Raw genomic sequence first — 6,000 nt, 5'->3', positions numbered from 1 at the left:
CATAGGGTGCCCACGCTTGTGCTTGTTGTGTGACAAGCAGAAGAGCTCACTCACGTGCTGCTGTTCTCTGATGAGCTGTATCAGGGTGGAACTTAAGTCCAAGCTTAGGATAGCTGAGATGGAAAATCCAGACACCTCTGTCAGAATTATGCAATAAGCACATGAGAAACTGGGGTGAGAAATCGCTGCTGGAGTGCTGCCAAGGAGAAGCCACTGGGGCTATTCTCTCTACTTGCCTGCCATCCTTTCCAAGGGCTGTCACTAAGCAGCAGCTTTCAGCTTATGCTGGGTTTAGAGGGGCTGCAGAGAAGAGGGTGATGGACAGAAGGAGGGCAAAGGATTTCGGCAGACCTGAGCTGCAGATGGCTTAGAACATCCCCAGGATAACTGTACTTCTGAGCACCATTGCGCACTCCTCCCATGGATGTCTGGTCCGGTACAGTTGCTGGATTGGGATACCTGGATTCTTGCATTCAGTGCCAGTAGATCCTGCCAAAGATGTGACATGGCTGTCAGCCACCCAGGACTTCACTGGCTGCTGGGAGCTGTGTTGGTATCTAACCTGCAAGCTGGAGCTCACCAGCAAGAGAAAGGACCATGCCACGTGCTCTGCAGAGTCTCAGAGCACAAAGCTGCTTTGTCTCCTTTCTCTGCCTGCTCCTAGAGCAACAGCTCCAGCTGCAGCTTCTGCTGTCTCCCACTGCAAGTTTTGTCCGTTCCATCAGCCAAAACTCCTCCTGCCTCTCCTTGCATTGCAAGAGCAATGACTATGCAGGCACCTTCCCTGAGAAGTTAACCAGCTTGTGGTGTGGCACGGCATTGAAGAAGGCACCTTTAGGACCATGTGAGATTAGCACTAGGTGAAGCCATGAGGACACCGGACGGTCCAGCCAGGCTCCAGCTATTGGCAGCAGCTCTTTGCAGCCAGGATTGGGTGTCTGAGCTCCAGAACTCTCTGTCTGAGGCACTTTTTCTGCAAAGGAATTGGTATCTTCTGCCTGGAACACGATGCTACTGTGCAGTGGCAGGGAGAGGGGGTATGGGATATCAGGACAGCGAAAGCCTTTGAGACTCAAGGAAGCCCTAGCTTTTACCACTCTGAACATAACCAGAGGGACAGTGTAGACAAAGAATTAAACTCTGTGACAAAGCAGCAGTACAGTGTTGAAACTTTTCCGCTGTAAATGTCCAGTGTGTAAAGCTGGGAAGATGTTTTGTATACACAGCTGCTGGCAAACTGGGGCAAAGCATGAGCTCCTTTACAGGTGATCCGGTGCACTGCGGGATGGAGCAGTTGTGGAGAATTTGTACCCCACCTCTGCCCAGTGTGCCAACATGGGACTGCTTTGTGTGACTACAAGGTAACTGTGACCCTCCAAGCTCTGTCAAGGTTGTTGGGGAAGCAAGTCCCATCAGGATTTGGGGAGGATTACGTCAGCTGGCTGCACTGTCAGGAGATTCAGACCTCTGATTCATAGAAGCTTAATAAATACTTAGTTCTTGCTTTAGGCTGGGTTGGGAAGTACAGGGACTGTGAGTGACGATGGCTTCCTCTGATGCTGTTTATCTGACCTGCCACTGGAGTCCTGTACAAATGGAAATGCTGTCAGGATTAAAAAAAGCATCAGCGCTACGCTGTATTGTACTGCTCTGCTGTCTGAGGCCTAGAAGGGGGCATTTTTCTCACAACTTGCCAAGGTTTCCACTCCATCTCTCTCTCTGTCTCTCTGGTATGGAGTCAGCAGGAAGAAGAGGCTGTTTCAAACTTACCTTTGACTAAACTCTGTCCAATTTCACTCGCCGCTGCTCACAATCACCCTCTAGCATTTTTCTATTAGGTTGCAATGCAGCATGCACTGGTTATAATGGGAGCATCTGTGCTCCCAGCGTTTGTATTTTCTTTCCAGTGTCTGCATTAAGTGTGGGGGAGGGATGGCAGAGGACAGTGCATGGCATATTTGTGTGCAGGAAGGAAAACGGCAGTGAAGAAATTATACTGATCTCAATGTTCCTTCCCAGTGGGGAGGTTACAGGAGTTTCTGGCTGAGCATGGTTCATTGCAATGGGCACAGACCAAGTGCTCTCTCACATGGCCCAATTAGAAAAATCAGAACGTTTATATGGTAGCAGGTCCCCTCTGGTGTTTACCTTTTTCTTCTTTCACTGTCTGCCTTGCCCTTTGCAGGATGTGGTGCCAAGAGAGCCTAGTCGCTCAGATAATGTGAGCTAATATATAATGAACAGTGCTTGACTTGGGAAGTCCATCCCTTTCCCAGTAAACAGTTGTCCACAAATACTAAAGTCAGTTGTAAGTGAAGAACAGCTTGTACAGTACTTAGCTAGCAAGGCATTTTAGAGCCGGTGCCTGTGTCCTTTCCTGACATTTCCAGGCAGGAGGGAAATGCAGCGCAGTGATGGGAGGAGGAGCGGCTGGCGGGTAGAATACAGAATACAGGCATCTGGATGTGAGGGATGTCAGGTCAGAGCAGACCCTGCTGCTGCAGGGACTCGCTGATGGGGGAGGAGGCACTGAGGGGAAGCCGGTGCCATTCCGCACTGCTGCTCTGCAGGCTCTTAAATTATTCAGGTAATAATGGCATCTATATGTGCTTGGTGAGCCTACCGGTTATCAGGGTACTGGAATGAGGTGAGCAATGTTTGAAACCTTGTAGCATTCAGAAATCTGTTTTGGGAGCAAGTTCTTTCAAACTGTGCCCTATGCTCAGCACCTGGTCCCTTGGCCAAGGTGTCTGCCCAAGCAGGGCACTTGCTATGTACAGGCAGTGAGCCCTGTCTAGAGCAAGTGCCTTCAGGAGGGTAAGAAGCAAAGGGCAGTGCCCTTTGTGAAAGTCCTGTGCTTGATAGCCTGTGGGGCTCGGTTTATTCACAGCAGGAAGCCACCCGTAGTGTGCTGAAGCTGAGGTACAGCAAGCTAGATCTGAGCTCAAAGGAAAGCAGCTTTACAGAGTGCTAAAATTAGAAGTTTAGTCTGAATTATGCTAATTTGTTTTAATTGTCTAAGTATGTCAAGGTTCTTCAGAAATGTACCCTCTCTGTGCTGGTCTGGAAAGGTGCAGCATCACTGGGGGCGTGATGGAAGGATGGGTCAAGGATTGCAGAGTTTTCTGGGTTCCCTGCCCTACTTATATCTCTCTAGCAGTCCTCACCTCCAGCTCTCAAAATGCCATGAGGGTAGATTCTGAAAATGTTAGCCCTGGATTGGATAGACCAGTCTTGTTAAAATCTTAGATGAGTAGAGGGCAGCCTCCCGGGTGCAGGGAAGTTCCTGACACCTTATCTCTATAAGGGGGCTGCTCGGTATGGCAGAACCATCTGAAAATTCACATTTCCTTTCACAGCTGAACTGTGTCATGTTTTGAGCCACAATGCTGCAAACAGCAGCAAAATTCAAGCTCCCTTCCTATTTGCAAACCAAATTTTGCTGACTGGGTGAAACATTAAGCCAGAGCCATACATTTCTGTTAAGGGCTGCAAATGTAGGGGACTATGTTAAATCTATGGCTTCAAAATGTTGCAGCCTCAGTGAAAAATCTACAGCAGAAACAAAGCAGCAGGTATTCACCAAAGTGTCTTGGGAGGCAGAGGGAGAGAATGCAGCAGCAGGAGAGCATTTAGAAAACAGACAAGGTTTCTATATTTATACAGAGATGAGGAAAGGAGAGTGTGTGCGCGCGCGCGTTTGTGTGTGTGCGTGTGTGTCCAGGTCACTGCGAAGACTCCTGTTTAAGCAAAAGGTACTGCAGCAAGACAACAAGCAGAAGTGAAGGCTATGGTCCTTCACTGCACTGTGGTGACAGGACTTTTCAGGGCTTGTAGGGTGCATTCATGTGCGTATGTTGGACCTTTTTAAATGGGAAATGCAGACAACAGAATGCTGAAACTCTTTGCAGAGTATAAACTATGTTAGATTTTTAACTAATCTGATGGTCTCTGCAAAGGAATAATGAATATTTTCACCTTTTTACAGTGTCATTTGTCCAGAAAACTAAGGCTTCCAGATACTCTGCAGGAAATGCATAGTGTATTCAGAGTCCATTTAGTTCTGTCATGATGCCATGCCTGGAATGGGGAGCATTGTGTCTTTCCCAGGACTTGCTGATTACAGCACAAAGCAAAGAATAAGATAAATGCTATGAGAATGTGCTGTTTTGGTGGGTGAGACAGACAGGTGTGGGGTGAGCTAAGGACAGTTTCAGCTTTAACAGTGTACTTCCCGACTTGCAGAGCATCTCTGAGCACAGGAAAGACACTGCCCCTTTCCGTGGATGTCCCCATGAGCACGGTGCAGATATCTGACGGCTGGCCATGGGCAGCAGAGACGCTGACCTGTCAGTGTGACCGCTCCGTCTAGATCTTGTTCCAATTCTACCCCCATGTCATCTCGTGCTTTCATGGACCTTGAGGCAGTACAGATGCCTGGCATCCTAATGCACTGGGCGGGATGTACTCTGAGGATCTGTCATCTATTTTAAGGGACGTTCTGGGAAAGAGAAGAGGGTAGTGTCTATGCTGTCACCTCACAGGGACTAAGCTGTCTGCTCAGCTCTCTGATCAACTGAACCAGCCTGTGGCCACACAGGGTCTCAGAGCCTTGCCTTGGGCGAACGTTGTGGGAAATGCTGTACTAGGCTTCCCAAGCATTTGACCCTTCCATCTCCAAACATGCTGCTGTTAAACTCGTCTTCTCAGATACTTCAGCAGCTTGCTCTCCTTCCTCTGTCCCCAGCTGCAAGCACTGCCTCTCAGGCCCCAGAGCTGTGTCCTAGCACACATACATTGCTCTGCTTGGAGAAACTGTTCTGCTGAGCAGTAGATGCTAGTTTCTTCCATAGCCCAGCTTTAAGTTGTCATTTACGGGTTAGCTGTTGTGAATGGCACTCGGAGACCTTGGAATCTCTTGTGCAAATACGGAAGGTCCTGGGCAGTTTCATAAGGCATGTACCATCAACCTGCTATCTCCTCTCATCTAGCAGCCTTCTGGGTAAAGGGCTGGTGAGGTTCTTGTGGTGAGGTTGTCATACTGTTCCCTGGAGTATGCCTTGGCCATGCTGCTGGAGGTACTATAGTATGCTCTGCTGCGTGCCTGGTCTCTCTGACTTAGGGGTTTGCAAAGAAAGATTCCTGTGCTGGTGCTTTGGATGGACACTGAACATGACTGGCTTTGCTGTTGGAACTGGAGAGTCCAAAACAAGCCAGTCCCTTTTGCTCCATTATTCTCTATAATCTTTTAAAAACAAAATTAAGCTGGTGTTATCAGCATGTGGAAAGATTCAGAAACTACCAGCCTTTTTAACACCTTGTATTAGTTGTCTGGGAGAAGCAAAATCTTAACATGCAACATACCAAAACTGTGAAAATATATTGCAACACAAGGCAAATTCTTACAAGTCAGTTGTCCCTCTTTTTGCAGGTGTCACGCAAGCTGTAGTGGTGGAGCAGAGCGCAGCTTTGGGCTGTACCTTGCTTCTGCTGGATAGCATCTGTCAGAGCTTTAGGCAGAGATGAGATGCCAACCAAGCTCGCTCTTCCATTCATCTGAATGGGGAGGGGAGAGAGTAAAAGGTATCTTCATTTGGTCTGCCTGGGAATCAGCTATACTCTGTTGATGACTGAAGTGTGAACTTTTACTGTGTGCTGTAATCATATTCACACCTCTTCCTTTCCTAGGTTCTTACTCTGCTATTTGAATCAATAATGTTCTACTGTAAGTTATTTCCATGGATTTGGTTATAGGAGTAAATAGTCTGTTCTTAAATAAGATGCTAAACTTCAATAATCCAGTGTCCTTGATGTGCGAATCTCTGCATGGAGTTTCTCTTGTTTTGGGGTGTTGGTTTTTTTTCTCCCTCCCTCCCTTCCTTCATTCCTTTCCCCCCTTCATTTGCCTTCTAGATGAAAGTACTCAAGCTGGCAGTGGGCATGGGAAGTGGAGTGTGGAGTGGTGGTGTGCTAGAGAGTTGTCAGAAAGGGAAAACTTAC

The sequence above is a fragment of the Mycteria americana genome, chromosome 23 (genome assembly GCF_035582795.1).
Source record: "Mycteria americana isolate JAX WOST 10 ecotype Jacksonville Zoo and Gardens chromosome 23, USCA_MyAme_1.0, whole genome shotgun sequence".
NCBI classification, from domain to species: domain Eukaryota; kingdom Metazoa; phylum Chordata; class Aves; order Ciconiiformes; family Ciconiidae; genus Mycteria; species Mycteria americana.
Note: the sequence above shows the minus strand (reverse complement) of the source record.